Below are 25,043 nucleotides of genomic sequence, written 5' to 3' on the forward strand. Positions count from 1 at the left end.
AATCAAACGATACTTCCTGAATTTGGGGATATCTCAAGAGTATTAATTTTTTTCACATTGGCATTTGTATCTAAAAACGAATGGTTATTTTCTAAGGTTTCTTCTTTATTAGATAAAAAAGCTCATTGTTTGAACTATTTCACTCCTATGGATAAGTTGAGTTGGAGAGTTCATCATCCTGATCATATTGACCTATTTTGCCATTATGATATAACTCCTATTATCAATTTTAAATCCAAGCGCGGACATCACTTGCTAAAGCCGAAGGAGGAAGCATAGGAAATGTGTCCACGAATCCTAGCTTGGGGGCAATGAAGGAAAAATACATTATAACTTACTTAATTTTTAACAATAATTAATGCAATCATAGCTTACATACAGTAGATACTCTTGCACGCAGATACTGTTGGAACGCATTTTCGTAGCACAAAAATCGAAACTCCTAAAACACCGCAGCTTCATTCATTGTATTAAACACGAGGCTACATTAATGTAGCGTCTTTGACACACTTGGTGTTGGATTTGGCCTTCTATTTCCAAAGTTTTTTTTGAGTACTTCATGTATATATATTATTTTAACGGAGGGCTAGTTTTACGGACGTTTGGCAGATACGAGTTACTCATGGTCGACAGGCTTATGGAGAAAACCAACTATTTCAAGTCTAGATCTACGGGATAAGTAAAGTGCATGGAAATCATGATAAATGTTAATCATCAGTGTCGATCTTATGTTAACACCTGTTTGGGCTGATAATAATGGTGTTTTTGAAAAAAAGTTTATTTCGAAAATTGTAATATGATTGATATTTTTGATACCATCGACGATGCCACCGCTTCTGAATCATAGGTAATCGATTCACCAGTCAGTGGTCAAATTGATCTCGAATTATAGAGATTTCGATGCTGGAATTGATTTCTTTTATCACTTCCTGTATACAGTTAATTTCTTGAGATCCCGACTAGCCAAAAAGTCTCTAAACTAAACTGAAGTGTTGAATATCAAAATTAAATAACTCACTTATTGATGCATTTCAAAATATGGTATCATTATTCAATTAATTTTTATTAAGTAAAGAGTAATAAAAAATAAGGGCAAACTCGATTCAAGCAGCACTCAGTTCTTATTCATTATGCAATTCAAAATAAAACAAAACTTAAAAGAATCGAAATGAAGCCCTAAATAAACTGGTCTGGAGCTGGCATGTCAGTTAACTGCTTGTAGTCCTTAGTTCGTACATTTCTGTAATTTATATTCCACTGTCCTGAACGAGACCGGTTTAGATTTTTGTTGGACCTGGTTTCAATAACGCAAGATGGTGGACGGGCACTTTGACAGTGGTCAGATTTTAAATGGGGAGTGTTGTGATCACATCAAATTACCGCATTTTTGCGCCTGTCCAAAGTCAGGGATTTCTGGCCTCTGTATATCTTGTTTCGTTTTCACCTTTAGTTTATTTTTTTTTATGTTACTTGAGTATATAGTGGCAACTCTTTCGCTGTACCTGTGTTTAATGATGTTTTAAGGCCAGCTGCAGCCTGCCCTGTGGTGTGAGGGTTTCCACGTCGTTCATTTAAGACCAATGGGTGGTCTTTTGCCGACATTTTCAACCAAATAGGGTTGTTGTCTCTTTGACATATTCATCATACCTACTCTCGTTACATTCAATCAAATGTGTTTTCCAAGTTGGTTTTAAAAGCAAATTAGAGCGGCCTCAGTTGACGAACAGTAGCTGCTAAAGCAACACAAAGTATTGTTGATGTAAAGACCACATTACTGTAAACAGCCCTGATCAGTTTCAAAACATGTCCATATACAGTTTTACTTGCATTGATTATTTTTTTTAAATAGACGCAATTAATGTCTCTAGTGACCATCATGTTATATCAAGCAAAACAAAAGTGAACCGTCTCTAGAAAGACATCTAAACAATATATATGTCAATATCAATAACAATCTGGAGATACAGAGTAACACAAGAATTTCCTAAGTATTTCATTCCCAGGTATGAATGGTTATATGAAAATATATTGTTAGCAGCGTAAAGTGTGGATTGGTTTTAGGGTCATAACTGTAAAATAGTCTATATATAGTTTCCCTACCTAGTGGAATAAACAATGGATTCTATATAAAGAACACAACAAACATCATAGATACAATGTTCATTAATATGGTTTATAGGACTTCTTTGACTCGTACATTTCATTTTGGTAGTGGGGGAAAGAAATATCAATAGCCACAATAAGTCAGGACAGCCACGTACTTTCATTGGTACCGTCTTATACTTACAGGAAAGACCAGTTATTTATTTAATAAAAAGTGAATACAAAATTTTCGCTGTCAATACGATGCAAATTTAGAATAGGAAAATAACAAACCATGTATGACACTTGAAAGGTAAACAGAAACAAAAGTTAACAAAACATTGTTCTACAAAAAAAAAAAAAAAAAATGAAAACTTTTTTGTATGTATTTATTAAAACATATTACAAAGCAACCAATGTTAGGAATGATACAAATTAGAGAAAAAACTTGAAAGACAAACTTTCAATAAAGCAAATAATCAGCATAGATGTTTATATATAGTGACAAATCCAAGATACTCATTTATGACTGTGTAACAGCTTCAAATATCTAAGGACAAGAACACTATATGTGCAGACAAAATACACATACTTTATTATATGAACTATGGAAATCTTGACATTTCAAACTCTGTTTTTTTTATTATGATAAGTCTATATGCTATAATAACATGAAACATATATTTTTATTATGTTTAGTATGTTGCCTTAAGTACTTTTCAATCGTATTCTAAAACTTTCTTATGTCTGGCGGTCAACGAAAATTTATTTGTAAATATAACAGATTTGAATAGTTTGACAACTAAGTCATAACAATACAACCAAATTCCGTATACAGAGAAAGTCACACTCCCACATGTTAGGGTAATACATGTCTCCAGGATGGGTTCCAAAAAAGTTAATTTTTCATTCACTCTCTTTCATCATAAACAAAAATAGTAATACATATAATGAAAATGAAAAAAAATATTCTCATTGCATTGTTTCTTATCAATTGGTACGATGTACTACTTAAAATTGAAAATACACAGATTTCGGTACATTTTTTAGAAGAGTATTAAATTAACCTTTAACACATTTTGCCAAAATGAAATTTTTCAATGAATTTTACTCTTTTATTACAGATATTTCGTGGCGACATTATACCTATAAAAATAAATTGTCAATATATTACAAATATATTAAAAAAACTTGTTTATATGACAACAAAACAGTTGAAAATGACGTTAGCGTTTAACAGTTAATACATACCTCGGTTACAATGGTAACGTGATTTTAAAGATACAATACAACACCATCTTTGCTGTATTAGTTCAATTTTTATACCCCGCCACACGAAGAGGCGAGGTATTATGATATTTCCTCCGAAAATTCTCGTGTCCATCCTTTCCCAGACGGTTTCCAGACGATAAATTGAGAACGGATCTCTAAAACATTGTACATTTGTTTAAAAGTACCATATCATTCGGTTTAAGTTAAATTTTCTCTAAAATTCAAAATTTGTTTTTCGAGTTAGGTCATTTTGAATAATTTGCCATTCTTCCTTTTTGCGTCATTACGTGACGGGGAAACACTTAATTTTTCCAATAATCCGTAATTTTGTTACACACACACAGAAACAAATAAAATAATACAAAAAAGCCCAAAATAATGGTGGATCAATACAGAAGGACAACTCAAAGACATAAATTGATTTAATAATGGTTGTTTTACATTTCATCGTAGGTATTTCATTAAAATCAGGACGATACGGTTCGATCAATCGAACACACCATTATATATTTTATTCAACACGCCGGATACAACATTTATGTTTAGCTTCACAGAATCAATCGACGTAAGAAAATAAGCACAAACAAAGATTTATTTTAGTTTTCAATTTTTCTATTAAATGATTTATCAAATTTTGCCATAAAGTACCGTTGACTTTTTATGTGGTACTTAAAGCTGTATTGATTTTATTTTGGAACTCTTCAAAATTTATTTTCACCATATTTTGCTTTTTGTAAAGACTTGAACGCTTCGAAAATTGGAAAAACTAGTACACCGCAAGAAACACTTTTTTCTTCAAATGAAGAAATTAAACATTTGTGTCTTTTTAATTTTTTTTTTTTTATCTTTTTTGAAAGAGGGAAGACATCTTCACAAACAGATACGTTAGAAATAAGAATTGAAGTTCGTGGAACTAAACATAAACAATAAGTTATAAATATGAATTAATAAGAATTTGGAAATTAGTAAGAGTAATCAAGGGACCAAGATTCTAGCGGAGATCAAAAGAATGTAATCCAGGACAAAGACCAGACATGGAAAACAAAGAACATAAAATAACCAAATTAAAACTTACAAAATAACAAAAGTAAATAAGCAACTCGGACTCCAGTAAAACTGGGATCAAGGACCGGGCTCACCGGTAAAAGTAAGCGTCCTCTGCTTTTCTAGAAACGTCCGCCGAGTTGCTCATAAAAAGTCAAGTCCGGGGTAGACGAAAGAGGGAAGGAAAACTATGACACGTTGAACAGATCAGTTTTCATGTTGCAGATGAATACAACGTAACGATCCACGAGGTCATGATGACGACCATAAAACTTCAGTAGTGATGACTTCAATCTTGTAGCAACATAATCATATTCCACAAGCCTAACTGTAAGAAGTCAAGCGCAATACAAAAAGTGTGGGAAGTTACGACAAGCTCTGGCATAACATGAGTTATATGAACTCCATACGCAAGCGCTGAAGGGATGTTGCCACAGTTGAAAGGATTAAGTAGTATCAATAAGAATTTTAGAAGTAAGTATTTTAAGAAATAAACATCACGGAACAATGAATAAGAATCACGATTTGCAGAAGTGCTTTTAAATTAAATAGGACAATAATTATAATGAAAAGGTATAGATGAATACTTTTTCGCGTGTTTCTTAACTTTTCTAATCATTCCATCCGATCGAATCTGCTATTGACCCACCAATAATTCACCCAACCACATTTCCTACATAGCTTCCAACTAGTCCTCCAATTATCCCTCCTAAAATAGGAACGGGTATGATTGCCTGTCCTACTGCCGATGAATAAACTCCAAGTGGTGCACTTATAACAGATGAACCAACTTCTCGTGTCATCTGACGTTTTTTCATAGAATCAGAACTATTTGATTCATTATTTATATCGTACAGACGTTTCGCTAAGAAAAAAGATTCAATACCGTACGACCATGCCACTTGTGATGCACCTGGCCATTGTATCTGCCCGGCGTTTGCTTTTTTAACTACAGACGTTCCTGTTTCTGTCGTTTTAGGATTAATAGCGTTACTCGAACTTGCCATTATATCATCAGCACAATTAGCGGCGGTTGTTTTAGCCGTTTTCTTCAGCTACAACTGTTGCTGCATCTTTTGCAGAAGATTTCATCGCGTTTGTCATGCCATCTCTTGATAGCGTTTCTGTTGCATCAACAACTGTTTCGGTTACAGCTGATTTAGCTGTTTCTTTTAATGTTACACTCGTGGTTTGTCTTGCTGCTAAAGTACCGACATTTTCAGCACCGCTTCTTAACGTGTTTTGTCCTGCCTCTGCTGTAACTGTCTTAATCGCGGTAGCACTTGTTTCTTTAGAGGTTGACACAGCCAGATCTTTAGCAGATGCTTTGATAGCATTTTTTGTACCGTCTGTGACCACTGATTCCGTAATGTCAGAAGCAACAACTTTCATAGCTTTTCTTGTTGTTTCACCTGTTGCTGAATCTGCCATTTCCTTTGCTGAAGATTTCAAAGTATTAGCCATTCCATCCTTTGAAAGAGTTTTTGTTACATCAGCTACGGTTTGTTTTACTGTTGATTTGGATGTTTCTTTTAAAGTAGCAGTTGTGGCTTGTCTTGCGCCAGTAGAAACGATATTTTTACCACTGCTTAACGTATTTTTTCCTGCCTCAGCTGTAACCGTTTTAATTGCATTTGTTGCTGTTTTTTTGGAAGTGGTCACTGCAACATCTTTAGCAGCTGTTTCCATTGCCTTTATTGTTCCATCTTTGACGACCGATTCCGTAATGTCAGAAGCAACAACTTTCATAGCTTTTCTTGTTGTTTCAACTGTTGCTGAATTTGCCATTTCCTTTGCTGAAGATTTCAAGGTATTAGCCATTCCATCCTTTGAAAGAGTTTTTGTTACATCAGCTACGGTTTGTTTTACTGTTGATTTGGATGTTTCTTTTAAAGTAGCAGTTGTGGCTTGTCTTGCGCCAGTAGAAACGATATTTTTACCACTGCTTAACGTATTTTTTCCTGCCTCAGCTGTAACCGTTTTAATTGCATTTGTTGCTGTTTTTTTGGAAGTGGTCACTGCAACATCTTTAGCAGCTGTTTCCATTGCCTTTATTGTTCCATCTTTGACGACCGATTCCGTAATGTCAGAAGCAACAACTTTCATAGCTTTTCTTGTTGTTTCACCTGTTGCTGAATTTACCATTTCCTTTGATGAAGATTTCAAGGTATTAGCCATTCCATCCTTTGAAAGAGTTTTTGTTACATCAGCTACGGTTTGTTTTACTGTTGATTTGGATGTTTCTTTTAAAGTAGCAGTTGTGGCTTGTCTTGCGCCAGTAGAAACGATGATTTTACCACTGCTTAACGTATTTTTTCCTGCCTCAGCTGTAACCGTTTTAATTGCATTTGTTGCTGTTTTTTTGGAAGTGGTCATTGCAACAACTTTCATAGTTTTTGTCGTTGTTTCAACTGTTGCTGAATTTACCATTTCCTTTGCTGAAGATTTTAAAGTATTTGCCATGCCAGGTTTTGATAATGTATCTGTTAACCCGGCAGCAGTATGTCCTTTTGATATGTTTTGTGATACTCCAACAGCAGTTGTTTTTATCGTTTCATTGCATTGAAGTTTTGTTGCTTGTCTTGCTGTTGCAGTTACGGTATCCACTGAGCAGCTTCTAAACGAACTTTTTCCTGATTCAAATGTCATTGTCTTTATTGTCTTTCGTGATGTTTCTTTAGTAGTAGACATCGCAACATCTTTGCAAGTTGTTGTCATTGTTATTAACTTTCCATTTTCAGTGGCAGCTTTTTTCATAGCAGATAAAGAAGCATCTTTTGAAGTATTTGTAATGACACTCGCTGTTTTACCTGTTACAACGGCTGCAGTACAAATTTCTGTTACATCGACTTTTTCTACAATTTCTACAACAGTCTTAGTTGCTTCATTAGATGCTATCACTGTAATATCATGTGCTCCTTGTGTCGAAACCGCTTTTACAACTGGTTCACACGAATTTTCTATTGCGTTCATCACACCAGAGGACTTAAAGACATTGCAAGATAATCTATGAACTCCACCACTTAGTACTGAATCCAAACCGTCAGCCGCTATGCTTTTACAAGTTGATGTCTCTGTTTGAAGTGATCTGTTTTCCCCAGTAAAGATCCAGTTGACAAAGCTTTCACAGTTGTTAGCACCAAAGGAGTATTCAGATTCCCCTATTCTATACCTCGCTCGCTCGATTGCATTCCTTTTATCGGATTCAGTTTGAGGGTAGTCAGGTCTGTCCACAATAATAATGACTTCATTACCAAAGTCCAATATCTTTTTTTTTACTTTGTCATATTCACTGTAAACAATAAAATCTTGACATATCTTTCCAGGTGCTCGACCATTAAAATACTCTTTTACATTATGTTTGTAATGAATTATCTCGCAAAAAAATTCATTTGCCTCTGCCACGAACAAGTGATGAAAATAGTCAAGAAATCTTCGGTAAACTTTGACCTCGGCACAAGATCTTATTGTTATTTGAAAATCAACAATGGTCTTTATTTCCATGTCCTAGAAAAAAAATAAGAATGATTACCACCAAATGTATAATATTTCCCATATAATTAACGTTATCTTAACTAGCCTTTCATAGAATAAATTGCTAGTATTTCATTTACAAATAGGGAAAGATAAGACACGATGGAAAACCGAACGAACAACCTCAAAATCTGGACTTCAAATAAGTAGTACGTATATTCAAAAGGCTTAAGCAATTCACCTTGAAAAATCTGACATACTATATACGTGGCTTGTAATTCTAGTGTCCTGTTCAATAAAAGAGTTCATCTATTTTAGTGTAATATAATTCTTGCAATCTCTGAATATTGCTTATTCCGTCTTTGATCATGCCACTTCTACAACATTTATTTTGGTTATGTATACTCATCAGAAATAGTATCTTAAAAAGATGACATTTTCAAGTTGTTGTATTGCGTTGTTTTTATTTTTCAATTGGTTGTTGGTGTTATGTCAAATGAATGTACTTGAGTATCATTCTGTTGAGAAATTATTTATATCTATATTTGTTGTTGTTGATTTTGAAAAAATATATACCCTGCTTTTAAAAAAAAACTAAAATTTCAAAAGATCCACAACGACAAAAATCTGTAAATTGTATGATATATTTATAGAACATGTGCAACACATGGAATAAATAGGGGCAATTTCAGAGCTAATTTTAGGCACAATAAATAATTGAAATATGATGCTATTCCAAACCCCTGAACCGGAAGTTGTAGATGCAAAGGACCCTATATTTTGTTTTGCATAAAATTTGGAAAACCTCTATCTGTGGACATTTCTGGGTTGCAGGACTAGTGTACGACCAATCTGAGAGAAGGATAGCAAAAAATAAAAAAAATATAACAAAAACAAAAACTAAACAAAACGACAAACAACAAAAAATATGACTCATGTTCATGAACACATTGCTTTACAACCGAAATGCGCATGTCTATTCTTAAGACAGGGCTTACATACAACTTACACTTTATTAAAATAGACGAAATATGCTCCTTTCTTTCTTATCATAGATTAATCGAGATCAAAATATTATCAAATGTTAATTCTTGGTACGTGCATTTATTATTATTTTTTTTTGCATAATTGATAATACTGTACAGTCCCTGGTAGCAAATACAATGATATCAACATTATTTGATTTTAGAGTTGCCTATATAAGAAAAGGGGACAATTGAGCCTAAATATCATTTGACTGTCCGTTATATCGATGTATATTTTGACTCACCCCTTTTTGAAAATAAAAACATTTTGATCTTGCAGATCATCCAGAGGCACTAACATGTTTCTAACTTTATGTCTTTTTTCAATTGTGTCTTTAATGAAGTAAATTTAACTCCTTTAATGTGCAATTGTTTTTGTATAGCTAACCATATGCACCCGGACAAAAAAGCAACAAATATCATATGAAAAGTTTAGTTATCTTTTAAAACAACATTTTAGAATTCGTAAGAAGTATCACTGATTAATATACAAGAAAGATAATTTACTACCAGATCGCTTTATGATACCTTTTCTTAGGTCAGCAAATCCACCGGCTATTTCGAAATATCCGCCGTTGTCCAATGATCAGTACAGGTAAACTGTAACAAACAAAAATAATCCAATTAAAAAAGATTATTGTGGTAACATTATAAATGTCTGAACAACACAAAACTAAGCATATTTATATTATTCAACAAGGAGACGAAGTTCCATTTGCTCAAATAAGAGATAAGGCTATTACGATTAAAATAATTTATTTAACAAATATCATGTAATTAAATGTGAGATCAGATAACAAAATATAAATGAAAATGGTAGAGAAAACTGAAATTCAGAACAGCAAGCCATGTCGACGTCTTTAAAAAATAATAATACACATGCATTATGTGACAAAAGTATGCGGTATATATATAGATTGGTAGAAAAAGCCCCTCTTGACCTCTTTAGTGTAATGTACGCAAGGCAACATTACATCTATTCTAATACCAATTTATCCCCCCCCAAAAAAAAAAAAAAAAAAAACAAGTACGCAATATGTTGGAGATGCAGGGAGGAGTCTTCATTCTCATTGATTAAAAAAAATGTTAATGCGATTGGTTTATTTTCGGAACGCATCTGATACTCTAAATAACAGGCATTGGTTTAACACTGACCGCTACGGATGTTGCAACCCCAACCTGAGAGCTATGGCTCTTATAAACTGACGAATCTAAACCTATAAAATCAATGATTGATTGTAGTGACAACCTAGAAAAGGAATATATTGACTGGAGTTCTGCATGGCAAAAAGAAAAGTTGACCCTCGGTATTCTATGATAATTTTTAGAAAGTCTCACATTGCTGATACCGGAATTGGTTTGGTTGAAGGTTACCAAGTTGGTAAGCTTTCAAAATGAGAGACTTAATGGTATTGTCTACGTCTAATTTTAAATCATGTCTATGTAACAGCTTTGTCTGACAAGCGTCAATCTTAATTGATATTTAAAAAAAAAACAAAAAACAAAAACAAAAACAAACAAAGAAAAATAAAAAAGACAAAAAGCAAAGTCAAAAAGTCAACATAGCTTCAATCGTGGTGCAATGTATTAACTTATGTAAAATTTTCTTTGTAATAGAATGTAAGGTGTTAGCATATTTTATCAAATTTTCTGTGCATTGATGTTGAACTGACTAGGTCAGGTCATGGAGAAAAGTTAGTTTATGAATAAAACAAATCACTTAGCTTCTGGACTTATTACTAAAAAAGGCTGTTTTTTTTTTTACCAGGGGGTGGGATTAATATCTCTTACACTACTCGAAATCATAGGCACTGATCTTGAGCTGAAGTGTTCATAAAAGGCTGAACGCAAAAGTTCATCATTCATTTTACCCCTATTTTGATTCATAGAATTGTATTCTTTTCTGAAGTTTTCATCGTTACTCCTAGAAACAACAAATACAAACTGTTTCGACATAGATCGGCCCCGTGCAGGTCCGGGTGTTAAAAGAATAGGCCTGCAGCAGCGCTAAGCTTGTCGTAAAAGGCGACTAAATAATGCTCAGAAACCTAGCCGGGGGCTAGGCGCTCTGCCCACAAAGCAACTGTGATGTGTGCCCCTGTTGGTGGAATGGAGTACCTCAGGCATGTTATATGCTGGGGTTGTCAGGGTATAATACGGAAAACCTGACCGCAAACCATAGTGGTGCACCGTGTTGGGAAAGATGCCACGTTCCTCGCACGTTAAAGAACCCTGCTGTGGTATTCGATAGGAGTAGGAACCTTTGCGCTCCGCCACAGGAGGCTAAATTGCCCGACCTTACCCATCCCCCCTTTTTCCAGTGGCAATCAACATTTGTCGACCCTATTATCCTTGTGACCCATCCTTTTTTTTTTCATTTCATGTTCATTTTATCATCAATTTCATGTTCATTGCCTGAATATAGCTGAAATATTGCTGCTCGGACGTTAAACCCCAACAAACAAACAAACAAACGTTTGCACCATATTTGATTAATATTAGTATTTAATCAAGTTCACTTGTATGATTAATTGACATAAAAATATCGAAAGCTTGCGGCCATTGTAAGATGTACTTAAATTGTTATGACTTAGATGTAGATGACATTGTAACATTCAAAGCCTTATCAGTTCGTCCTCATTATCAGGGTCCGTAGAACATGGCAGTTCATATTAAAAACTAACATAATTATCATTACATATTTGATCTTTGATTTTGCCAGATAAAATATATTCTAAAGATAAGCTACTGTTCATAGCATTCACTGCAACCTTTTCTATTAATGTATTGTCAATTTCCAAAGTTGTATCATGACAGGCTTCAGCTCTAAACACAAACAGGAAACTGACCACGTCTGATAAGCGATGGTTAGTTTAGCTCATCACATGCATTACGCAACAGACGATCAAGTACCCAACAGTAAAAAAATCGCCCCTTTGCTCTTTTTTGTGGTTGAAGACTTAGATTGTGATTTACCGTCCATGTACTGGATTTCTAAACTCCACAATAATCCATACAAACAACGTTACATAGCTGCAAAATGTACAACCAAACCTCTTCAGAACTTTTAACTTCTATACTCACGGCTGTCAAAGAGGGTCTCCAGTCTTACCACAACACTTGTTACTCCAGTAGCGGTATTAATTCAATGTGGATCCTGCAAAAAATCGAAAAATCTTTTGGAGACCCTCAATTTAATATTATTATTAGAATATAATAGCATTAAAACCTATGATTTTTTTACACTGTATGCTTCTTTTCCCCATACTCAAAAGCATAATACATCGTTGTTTCGCCAAAAAGCCAAAAAAAGATGGTACCTCTAGATACAAATGTATAGTTCGTGGTAGAGATTCCTCATACATTGTACAAATAATTTCATATATACAGAAGATGTTTTCAAAATGCTGGAATTTATCGACAACATATTTGTCCTGTGTGGTGGACGCGTTTTTCAACAAATGGTCGGCATTCCAATGGGAACAAAGTGTTCTCCTCTACTTGTTGACCTATTCCTTTCCTCCTATGTGGCTGACTTTATTGCTGATCTTATCCGAAAGAAAGAACATCGTTTAGCTAGATCTTTTAATTTCAGTTTCCGCTATATAGATGACGCATTATCGTTAAACAATCCTAGTTTTGGGGGGATTTGATACATCTCATCTACCCCAAAAAACTTGAGATAAAGGACACCACAGACACTTTAAAGTCAGCTTCATATCTTGATCTACACTTAGAGATCGATAGGAAAGGAGAACTTTAACGACAACGTGATGACTTTTCATTCATTGCAATAAACTTTTTCGAAAATAGTTATTATTTGTTAACATTTGTGTATTGCTACAACAAAACTCCTCTTTAGTAGCGAAAGCTAATGATATTTTTTTCTTGTTTGTATCTAAGGCACAAGGAATGAATTGCAGACAAAAACGTAGTTAATTAACCAAGCATGATTCCTCCAGATTAATGCAATTTGCTTGGGTTTTGACTGCGTCGTTAAAAATAGAATAGTCTAGTCTACTACAAATAATTGGAACGTATATAAAACAGAGAAAAGAATGAAAATGACAATTGCATTAAAGACAGAAAAGTTTAAGGGCAAAAAGAATGATTAAATCATTAGACGTTGACAGACAACACATTTTCAAAAGTTGAATTTTGTCTCTTTGATTCTCCACAAGAATCCATTCAAACAAAGCTTCATAGCTGAATCTGCAAATTTTACCACCAACCCTCTTTCAAAATTATTAACTTCAATACTTATAGCTGTCAAAGAGGGTCTTCAATCTCACAACGACTCTTGTTACTTCTGAAGTGGTATCAAATCAAAGTGGATCCTTCGAAAAATCTTCCTGAAACTCGCAATGCTAGATTATTATCTTAATATAATAGTATCAAGACTATTCAAATCTTTATACAACTATTTCCCATGCTCAGTTGAAGTCCGACTAAAAGCATTATACATCGTTGTTGCTCTATAAAGATAGCACATCAAGTACTTGGTAGAGATTATATAGATAACGCGTTGTCTTTAAACAATCTTAGATTCGGGGATTTTGTACACCGCATCAACCATAAAGAACTTAAGAAAAAAAGACACAACAAACACTATGAAGTCGGCCACCTATCTTGACCTACTCCTAGAGATTGATGGAAAACGAAAACTCACGACCAAATTATACGACAAACGCGATGACTCAATCCGTATTGTCAAGTCTCCTTTTATCCCTCCAGAACTTGTGCATGGAGTTCATATCACAACTCATACGTCATGCCAGAGCGGACTTTTTCTAACTTGCTAGACTTCTTGCTATTAGGCTAATGGAACCGGGATATGTTGACACCAGTCTAAAGTAATCACTCCAAAGAATTTTGGTCATCATCATGAAATAATGGATCTTTATGATGTATCCATCTTCATCATGAGAACTTATTTATTCACTTTGTCAAAGTTTTCCTTTCCTCTTCTTCTACCGTGTTTACATGAGCAAAGTCCGTCACAAACATTAACTTTCTTACTGCATAAAAATAGCTATTTGTACGAAAGTCCATTGAGCTTATTTTCGTAGACTAAAACATTTTTTCATGTTGTAACGCGAAACCTACGCGAGTCTAAAGTAATCACCCCAAAGAATTTTTGTCATTATCATGAAATCGTGAATCTTTATGAAACTTTCATATCAAGAATGAAAATGGGACGAAAAGAATCCAAAAAACATCAACCAAAAAAAAGCAAAACAAAAACTTAATACAGGAGTAACAATCATCTGTGGTGTGAAAGACCCCTAAAATATTAACGACAACAGAAAAGTATTTCATTCGCTTTATTCATGCCGATAAGTGATAGCTAGCGAATATTGTTTTTAAGCAGGGGCATACAAATTACCTAGCCCCTATGATTATATAGCGATCACCATGATGCTTTAATATAAAAATTACGGTAGCTAAATAAGTTCCTGCTAATCATTGATTCAAAATGCTTCCACTTTCAAGGATATGTACTAAGTATAATTCAACAGAATAATAGACATTTGAAAACAATATATAAAACCTCGGTCATAATGCGTGTTTTAATCGACAACATATTTGTCCAGTGTGGTGGACGTGTTTTTCAACAAACCGTCGGCATTCCAATGGGAACAAATTGTGCTCCTTTACTTGCTGACATATTCCTTCACTCTTATGAGGCTGACTTTATAGCTGATTTGATCAGAAAGAAAGAATATCGTTTAGCTAGATCCTTCAATCCCAGTTTCCGCTATATAGATAACGTATTATCTTTAAAAAATCCTAATTTCGGGGATTTGATACATCGCATCTACTTGAGATAAAGGATACTACAGACACTGTGAAGTCAGCCTCATATCTTGACCTACACTTAGAAATCGATGGTAAAGGAAAACTATTGACCAAACTTTACGACAAACGTGATGACTTTTCATTCAGAATTGTCAACTTTCCTTTCGTCTGTGGCAACATTCCTTCGGCTCCTGCGTATGGAGTTTTCATATCACAACTCATACGTTATGCCAGAGCTTGCCGAGACTTTTCGTATCGCGCTAGAAGTCTAACAAATAGGCTTCTGGAACAGGATTATGTTGTAACAAGATTGAAGTCATCACTACAAAAGTTTTATGGTCGTCATCATGAACTCGTGGATCGTTATGATGTATCCATCAGCACCATGAAAACTGATTTATTCAACGGGTCATAGTTTACCTTTCCTCGTTTGTCTACCCAGGACTTGACTTTTTATGAGCAACTCGGCGGGTGTTTCTAGAAAAGCAGAGGACGCTTACCTTACCGGTGCACCTGGTCCATGCTCCCAGTTTTCAGTGGAGTCCGAGTTGCTCATTTACTTTTGTTACTTTGTATGTATGATTTTAGTTACTTTATGTTCTTTGTTGTGTATGTCTGTTTTTCATGTCTGGTCTTTGTCCCTGGATTACATTCTTTTGATTACCGCTATAACCTTGGTTCCCCTGATTACTCTTTCATAATAAATACAAAATATGTCGCTTTATTACGCGAAAGTATCGCGTTATTAAGCGAAAGTTTCACGTTATTTCGCGTAATTTTCCCGTTACAACGCGAAATGTTTTTTTGTCTACGAAAACGAACTCAATTTGCTTTTTGTATTTTTGCCATTGCTACAGCCTCGAAGAAATTTCATCCTTATGTATATATGGATTTTTTTCCTTAAAGACGCACAATGCACCATTGAGCTGAATAACAAACTCAAAAGTATCTAGGTGGCCTGAAAAGATAGGATATCATGAACTCGATATACGTCTTCGTCAATGACGAAGTCATGAAAATGCAGATGCTTTGAGTTTAATCCACATAACGCTTGAAACAGGACCAAGAAGATTTAGACACTCTGGATGAAAGTGTTATCTATGTTCTTTTATAAGGACGATCGAAGCTACATACGCTTTACATCAGAAATAACTGAAAATTTTATGTTTATTTCTAAATGTAAGTGGATCGAAATAATGAAATACCATAAGGTAGACATCGTTCATTCAAGAGTTAATAAGCCACCGAAATAAGGAGGAGTTTTTGGCTGTTTACACTGGTATTAATACAAAATTTTGCGTGTTGACGTATTAAAATTTCATAACAAACACAATTTATGTAAGATTTTGTTTAAGTTCAAAGTCAACATCTAGAACATTACTTAACCCTTATCGTGATGCGCCCGGACCTGTTCGGGATTGGCCCTGGTTCCGCTTTATTGGTTCTGGCAGTGTTAATCTTAGTTTAGGAAAGCACAATATGTGTCTATCTGCAGGAAACGTGACTGCACTTTAAAATGAGGCTATCTGATAAGTTTGTTAAATAATGACTTAAAGACTGAAAAAAGAGGTCTTGAGTTTCCGCTGCCGAGAAAAACGAGATTTTTTTAGGGAGTAGGGTTCATTTCTCGGTACCTCGCCTGGGCAGAATTAATCTGTAGTGCTCTATTTTTTCTGGGATCTAATTAAGACTTATGTCTGTAACCACAATTTCTATGTCAACCCCTTGTATTGACCATTTCCGGTTTTAGGCCAAACAGAGGGCAAACATTGGCAAAAAAATCCTCACTTTTTCACACGAGTGACCCTTCAAGGGACTCCTTACCCCCAACTCGTAAGTGTAACGAACTTTATTTGGTATCAGTGACCTTCACGGGGTACAGATTGTAGAATGTGCTTTGGTACCTATTTTGCTCCTGTTGAACCCCACATGTAGCAAAAATGGCTAGAATTGGACAAAAATGACCATTTTCGAGTGACAGACCCGTTTTACCGAGTTGGTCCAACCGTTTTTAATTTATATATAACAATCAGCATCAGTACCATTATGCAACTTATAGAATATAATTTGCATAGGTTTGCAAAATATCGAAATCCAGAATTTCTTTCAGAAATACTCAGCACGACAAGGGTTAACACATTATTTGTATTCACGATTTGGTAGCACGAACTCTCATAATTTATCAAATTTGAAGAAACAGAAAAGTTATTTAATACAAATTTATATCCGCTTGCCCTGCATAATACATTTAAGATCAGAAATATCGGAATTTCAGTCTTTAAATCTGAATTTTGAAAGATCTCGATTTATTCAAAAATATGGTCTTTACACTTTTGCTGTGTAAGGAGAAAAAACCAGACAGGATAAAAGAACCTACATCAACGAGCTCGCTTCAAAAGCAAAGAATGCAATGGACAGAAATGACACAAAAACTGCGTACAACATCACATGTCAACAGGCAGGTAGGAAGACCAACATATCCAAATCAGTGAAAGACAAGGATGGCAATGTGATAAAAAACCTAGATCGACCACTTTTAAATGGAGAAGATATATCAGATGGTCCTGATCTACCTCCTGGAGAAGACCTTGATGTTGATACTAGCCCAATCACGTAGGATGAAATCAAAAAAGCCCTACGAATAAGGACTGGAAAAGCCCCAGGACCGAACCAAATTTCCACCTGAGGTCTTGAAGATCAACCACAAAAAAATATATCACATTTCGATTGATTGATTAATTGATTGATTGTTGGGGTTTAACGCCCGAGCAACAATATTTCACCTATATCCATGAAATGATGATGAAATGAAAAATGGAATGGGATAATTCGGTCGACAAATGTTGATTGCCACTCGAAATTCGGAGAGGTGGGTAGGGTCGGACAATTAAACCTTTTGCGGCAGAGCCTAATAATTCCTACTCCGGTAGAATACCACAGATGGGTACTCTAACGAGCGAGGAATGTGGCATCTTTCCCAATACGTTGCTCCACTATGGTTTTTGCGGTCAGGGTTTCCATATTATGGCCGAACAACCCTAAAATGTCAGGTCTACCCCATCCCACTACCTGAGACACAACCCAGTTGCTCTAAGGGCAGAGCGCCCTAGCCCTTCCCCCTCCAGGGTTCTGAGCACTATTTAGTTGCCGTTTACAAGCTTAGCGCTTCTGCGGGCCTATTCTTTTGACACTCGGACCTGCACAGGGACCTACAGCACCTTGCATGAGGTGTTTGAAAACATCTGGGAAACAGTGGAAATCCCTGAGGAGTGGAGTTTAAGTTACATTATTAAGCTTCCAAAGACAGGCGACTTGAGCAACTGCAAAAAACTGGAGAGGAATTCAGCTTCTCTCAAGATTCTGATGCGGTCGATCATGTATTGACCATATTGCCATGTTACGGGTCATCATCGAGGAGTAAATAGAATGGCAATCACCCTTCTACATAAAATTTGTGGACTTAAAGAAGGCCTTAGTATAGTTAACAGAAATGCACTATGAAAGGTACTAAGACACTGTGGAATCCCTCTCAAATAGTAAAGACTATCCTAGGACTCTACAAAAACACCAAATGCCAAGTCATTCACAATTTAACACTTTCACCATCCTTCAAAAACATACAATAAATAAGCCAAGGTTGTCCCTGACATCCCTTATTTGCTGTATAAGTGTGCAAGAATTTTAATTAGATGTAATATACAGTCATGAATTTACTCATAGATTGCTTCTTGCCTAATTGATATAGTTTAGGGTGCTAAATGGACAATGTATACAAGGTGATCACTGTAGATTGGCCATGCATAATTGATTGTGAGGTGGGCTGCTTCCCTGCACAATTCCCAGACTTTCGTGTGCCATCGTAGGGGAAACCTTTCGGCCTGCACGAGTCCCATACTTTCTCGTGCTCTGTTATGGCTTAGAAAAAAGAAACAGCTCCTCATCAATTCCTGGCTACAGACAAAGCCATGTCTTATTTAGACCAAGTAAATTTCATCCAACCCTCACCAAATATATTGGATGATTTGCAGGATTTTATCTTTTATTTTTTACTCCTTACCAGATATTTGCTGGCTAATTTTATCTTTTTGGTGTATAGGCATGTTCTAAATCCATAGTCACATCAGTTTCAGAGAAGAAACATTATTTTGGTCTCCAAGAATTGAAAGATGTGTTTATTATAGTGCCTAAAAACAAGAAACTGACAAAAAATTCCTGATTTTGAAATTCCCGTCCATTTTAAAAAAAATAGGAGTGGGGATGTACAAATCAATTAATTTTATTTGGTCTTAACAAGAATAAAATATCTGATTACCTGAGTATTTACTTTCATATGTCCTTCCTTGATATTTATATAATATTTTCCATTTATTGTTTATCGTTAATTTGACAGGCAAAAAAAGAAACACAATTATCATATTTTAGGTGATAAAATGTACGTCCTTTCCGCCGTTAATAGACTGTTTTCTTATGATAGTTAATGAAACCGGAACTTGGGGGATGATTTACAGCATGACTCTCCAGGGAGTTACTGCCTTATTTAACTGTCCACTAAGCGGAACTTTGGCAGCACGATAAAAAAGAACAAGGTATGTTTTTTTCTCAGTTACACTACTTTCGCTTTTCACTCTTAAGACTGTTAGCATAAACATGTCGATACCTACTTCAATTCCCTGTTCTAATCAATAATTCTCTCTTAGTGGTTCATAGAGGAAACCGTTAAAGGGCTTAATTTCGAATTTAAAAATTACATATGTATATTTTATGGTTTCTAGTTGCTGTTTTAAAGATAACTACATCTTATATTTCAGTCGAATTTTGTTACGCACATTTTTTTGGCACTAAAATTTATTTAATTGCTTTATATGCATCGATAAGTCAAAGAATTGAAATCTTTATTAGGATTCTTTCCATTTAATGATCTTGCATTTGGGCCGAACTAAATGCAAATTTACCTTTTCACCTGAGCAAATGTAGGAGTATTTTTCTAAATTGATTTACATATGAACATGTTGATCCTTAATTTGAAGGGCTGTATAGTGCAGAAAAGAAATTTGTTGATACAACTTACCGCAGGAAGAGAGCATCGTTTGTGTATTACGTAAATAGCCTAGATTGGAACACCCCTTTTTTGGCGAATACTACAGAGATAAACACAGGTTACCAACTAAATCTGAATTTAATTTTGGAGGATTTCGCGGATCAGGTAAAGGAACTCATTTGTTTATGTTTAAGAGAAGTACCGGCTTGATATTTTACTTTTAGTTTGCATGATTTTGGGATTTTAATAAAGATGCTTGTTTCCATAAATACTAAGAACAAAACTGAGATTCAGGGAGACACTTAAAATTATTGAAGGAAGACTACGCCAGGAATGGTACACATGATGAGTAAATAAAATAGCCCTCCCCAACTCCTTCTCAAATGACTCAGAACTCAGAACCATAGAAGACAAGTTTGAGAAAACATTCTAAGGATACTGAATATTTAAGGAAAAGATAAATGTTTTTATTTTAAGTACCTGAACACAAAAATTAAGTTGTCGGACACATGCTTAATCATAAGATACATACTATCCATCTAAAGAAGTGGAAAAAAGACATGTATTAAAAGAAGAATAAGGGGGTATGAAGATAGGGAGAAACAGTGTAGTAGAGCTGGACAAAGCTGAGAGAATTTATTGCACATAGGAGAAAATTCAGAGCTAGAAATTTTAGTTCCAATAAAAAAAACAAGTAATGAGGACTTATATATATATATACTATAGAGGATACTAAAGAAGAATAACTAGAATAATTATGGAAATGAATAGAAAAAAAACCGCTGCAAGATCTGCAGACAGAATTATTCCAAAATTGAATCAGTCATACAGATGTTTGCAGGGCTACTGTCATTTCTGAGTCTTAACCTATTTTACATGCCATTTCTAAGGCTTAACTTATTAATAATGTCAACCGCTTCATCTTTTTTTTCAATTCTTTTTTTCGATTAGAGTCCTCGATGAATATGTCATAAATCTTTAGTCCAGTGATTCCATAATTCCTAGTAACTTGAGACGACTTTTCTGCAGGTCACTTCCTGTCCCACTCAGTGATTCTAAGTTCATAGATTAATTCCTACAAATTACTTTCAAGAATACTTTGTCCTCTTTAATGCTCTTAAACACTGGTGATATTACATACATCAGCATACGCATGTTAGATAGATAGATTTTATAACAGAATTTTTATCACGTTCTTAAAATATGGCAATTTTCTGTAGCTACACCTGCAGCATGAAATGGTATACTTTACGTTATATTCTCTTTGAACCATATTTGTATAAGTGCATATGCTGTCATTAAATTATGGACCATGCACATAAGCTTAACAAACATCTTGTTTCCATTCCTTAGTATGTTATTCCAACTCTCTGCTGAGTTGAGCCTAAACAATGATGAAAGAACATTATTGGTTTTTCTATTAAACTTCTTCCTCTTTTTCTTAAATCAGCTCTTATCAAATTTTACACATGTAGAAATATGTTGCTTATTTACAATTTATTTGAATACCATCCACTGTTTTTAACAACCACTTCATATACATGCTTCATAAAGCAAAGCGTTAAAACACAAAAAAAAAATGTCAGAATATTTGAGAGATTATAATTTTAAAGATGATTATGCAATACCCTGAAGTATATCTACAGGCTACACGAGTTCATTTATCTGATAAAAATATGGGAACTAGTGTGACAGTTTAATAATAATCCGCCACGCTGTCGGGCAATACAAATATGAAAGTTACAATAATATTTAAGCAGGCATATATTATCGATAGATGTTCACAGGCGACCAAGTTCGTACATAATACAATATCTAAGGAACGATTGAGACAAAAAAAATTATTAATATTGATTGAAAAATATATTGATTTTCTACTTTTTTCCTTAATGGCAGTAATTCAAAACATAACAATCAGGTTTTCATGAGGAGATTTAAACATATTTGATATAAGTTTTACAATTCGTTTTCTCGAATATAAAAAAAAGCGATACAATATTTCAAATGGCATAACCTACCATAACCATGGATCCAAAATCTCTGTTTTCAGATTTCAAGCAAAGTGGAACATTTTAAATAGAGGTAAAAACAAAATTACCGAACTCATAATTTCTAACCGGAAGGGAGATTTCAAGTCGTACGAACTGTCAAATCAGAAATAACCCAGCAAAATGAAATAGGCCATTGTGCTTCTGATTTGGGATAGGCATTAATGGAATGCCTGGAAAAACTTTTATAGCTAAACATTCAAATGGAAGAATATTTAAGAGGTGTCAAGTTTCATTTTAACGAAGGTATCGGGTCAACATAACCTGGATATGTGAGTAAAACACCTTCGATCTGCAAACCTTGAAATAAACTTCACTCTAATTTTCTTTGCAACACAATTCAATATATTGAAAGTATTGAAAGTATGAGTGCTATTTCTAATTACATTTTTACTTTAGGTAGCACAATTTAACAGAAAATTCGATTTCATATGTTAACGCATTTGATGCTATTTATTTCATCTAAATTTTAAACTTTGGAAAATGATAATTCAGGGCTCACCAAAATTAGCTGTCTCTTCGGGAGCGTCTAAGGTTTCACCTTACTCATATTACAAAGCAGAGTCTTTTTCGTCGATTAGATTGTCGAAGAAATGTCATCATAAATTGTATGTATGTCAATAAAAAAGGAGACAATATGCTTTAGTAACTAAAATATAATTATCATTTGATCTCTATAATGTATATTTCATATGGTTGTCCTCAAAGGAAAAATCAATTTAAATATATTTACGCAAATCAGAAAGGTGATTTATTTTTGGCTGGTATCCAATGCCAACTTGTACTTTTGCCAAATGTTCTCGCAGATCTAAAGCAGCTTCTAAATGTTAAAATTTTTGCCTGTACCCTGTCCACTGAGTACGATCAGTGTTTATTTGCTGTTATTATGATACTATGTGCACAAAAATGAGACTTCAGTTACCCCATTCTACATATAAAATCCAGAACATTATGTACAAAAATTTCAACTGTAGTTAATGCATCAGATTTTCAATGGGACCAGTATTTTTTTTCATCAAGATTGCCATGGGGCAAGAAATTTTTTCAATCATTTTCCACATTGAACTTTTTTTTACTTTTACTTGCACCGGTCGCCGGCAATTCATATGACCTGTCCACTAATGATGATGCATTAGATTAAAGGAAATAATTGTAGAATGATTTGATAAAAAAGATTGGTAGTGTTTAAGAAAAGAGATGACATAAAAATCTTGATTGTCACAATCTGACTGGTCTACAAAAAATTGTTTTTGAGAAGTAATAATTAAATTGTACTTGTACAGATAAATGACGTCAAGTTCAAACTATGTTTCCCTAATCAGATGAATATAAACCAAAATGTACTTTGTTATTATTTTTCTTAAATAAATATAAAATCTTAAATAGTATTTACCTGAGTTAAGCTTCAAACAGGTTGTAGAATGTAAACAAAGCGCTGACGATCATGACCATCAACAAACATTTTAGAAAAATATAACTCCCGTTTTTTCGGTTTACGAACTCCGAATATACCCCTTTTAAAACCTGAGACACAGGTATTATTTTGATCCCTTACTTCCTTATCGTTCTAAATCGATAAATACCAATATCCACCTACTTAAACCAAGGATGAATATTCATAATTTTAACCGTTTCTAAAAAAATTGTCAAAAAAGCGGAAGTGAAATATGTTGTAAATTTCAAAGACCGGTTTATGTGTACTCGAACAAATGTTCGGATTAGTATAGTTAAGAATATCATAAGGCTCCTCAGTCATTACGGTCTAATGGACGCACATCATAGGCTAGACAAAATACAAAGACGCCTTACGAAAAGGAGTATATTTCGGGCTAAAATAAGAACATCTCACTTTATGGTGAAGGAACGATTTGGGTAAAAATAGTCATTAAAAGTATGTCAACATTGTTAGTAGAGAAGAGTGATTGAAATAATGACTGTCTAATTATGAAAAAAATCACTAAAACCAGTCGGTTTATCAAGATTAATCCCCTTTTTCTTGGTGAACAATGAACAATAAAATTAGTAGCGAGAACTTCAGTTTCATAACTAACGCATATGTGTATAAACTGATTGTAAATTAATCCTAATTGTAATTAAACTAGACTTAACTTTACCCCCCCCAAATATAAATGAATATGGATTTTGCCTTTTAACACTTTTTGGGGAAGAATTTTAAAAAAATCATAAGACGGTACAGGCAAATGACCAATTACACCCTTTTCAAACGATTTATGATTATAACGATTTGCATGAGGTAAATTTAGTAGGAGCCTTGTGTGTCTGAAAAGCCAGAATTTAACCCTCTATGGTCAAGTGCTTTTGTAGAGTCGTTTTCTACAGATCGTGATTTAGAGTTCAGTTTTTCGGTTTAAAAACTTGCATTGTGTATTATGATTTCAGTATCCTGTTTCAAAGGTTGCTAGATCTTTTATTCCATTTAAGTTTTATTTTACACATTTCATAAAATTTAAATATCATTAAAACTTTTTTGTGGATTTAATAATATGAATTCCTAAGTCACATTTAGTCTTCATTAAGACTCTTTTCTTCTTATCTTATCATAATTTCGGAGTTATAACTATTTTAAAATCTGCCAGTTATTCATGGCAATTTGTAAAATTTGCAGGTAGAATTTGATACATATATAATATAACAGTTAACATACTTTTGTTCCCCTATATTTTCTGTCTTCCCTTTTGAAATAAATATTATCAACTTAATAAAGTAATAAAATGCATCAAAACACGAAACACAAAACTACAATAACAAGGAAATGAAGTAACAATCTTCTTAAAGAATGGATGCAGAGGTAATTTCTTCTTTGATACCAAATCGTCTGTCCTAGCAGCAAGACCAGCAGCTATGTGAGATGGCATATATCTTGCACAATGCTGACAGCCACCAGTCTCAATTTAAGTGAATATTTATCTTACTTAATACTGGCATGTAGTGTCCTTAGGTCGATCTCAACTACTACAAGGAGGAATGACATATATCTTATATTATTATGCCATACTATGTGACATAGTATCCATTTAACGAGCTACAATTTTCCTTACACAGTGTCCTGTCCGTTTTTCCAGTATTCATAGAAATGAAATGGAACATACCGCTTCTTTTTTATATGCAAAAATGACATAAACAATTTTCTGCGAAATATTAGAACCTAGATTGTTCATCTGAAAGGAATTATTTTTTTTTAAAAAGGTCAGAAATACAACTTCATTTTCTAAAAGATGTGCCAGAATAAAGTTTATTTGC

The 25,043-nt window shown here is 34.2% G+C and overlaps 1 pseudogene across 1 annotated transcript; it reads right to left on the minus strand.

Moving 5' to 3' along the window:
- Nucleotides 1-3,625: 3,625 nt before the first annotated feature.
- On the minus strand, nucleotides 3,626-23,433 carry LOC148629180 (uncharacterized; annotated as a pseudogene). The gene is made up of 3 exons (XR_015915267.1): nucleotides 23,176-23,433; nucleotides 9,426-9,497; nucleotides 3,626-7,905 (listed from the first exon to the last, which is right to left on the minus strand). The product of XR_015915267.1 is annotated as an uncharacterized LOC148629180 (transcript).
- Nucleotides 23,434-25,043: the final 1,610 nt, after the last annotated feature.

This window comes from Perna viridis, chromosome 1 (genome assembly GCF_037379345.1).
Source record: "Perna viridis isolate PV_CMFRI_1.1 ecotype Kerala chromosome 1, ASM3737934v1, whole genome shotgun sequence".
Classification (NCBI taxonomy): domain Eukaryota; kingdom Metazoa; phylum Mollusca; class Bivalvia; order Mytilida; family Mytilidae; genus Perna; species Perna viridis.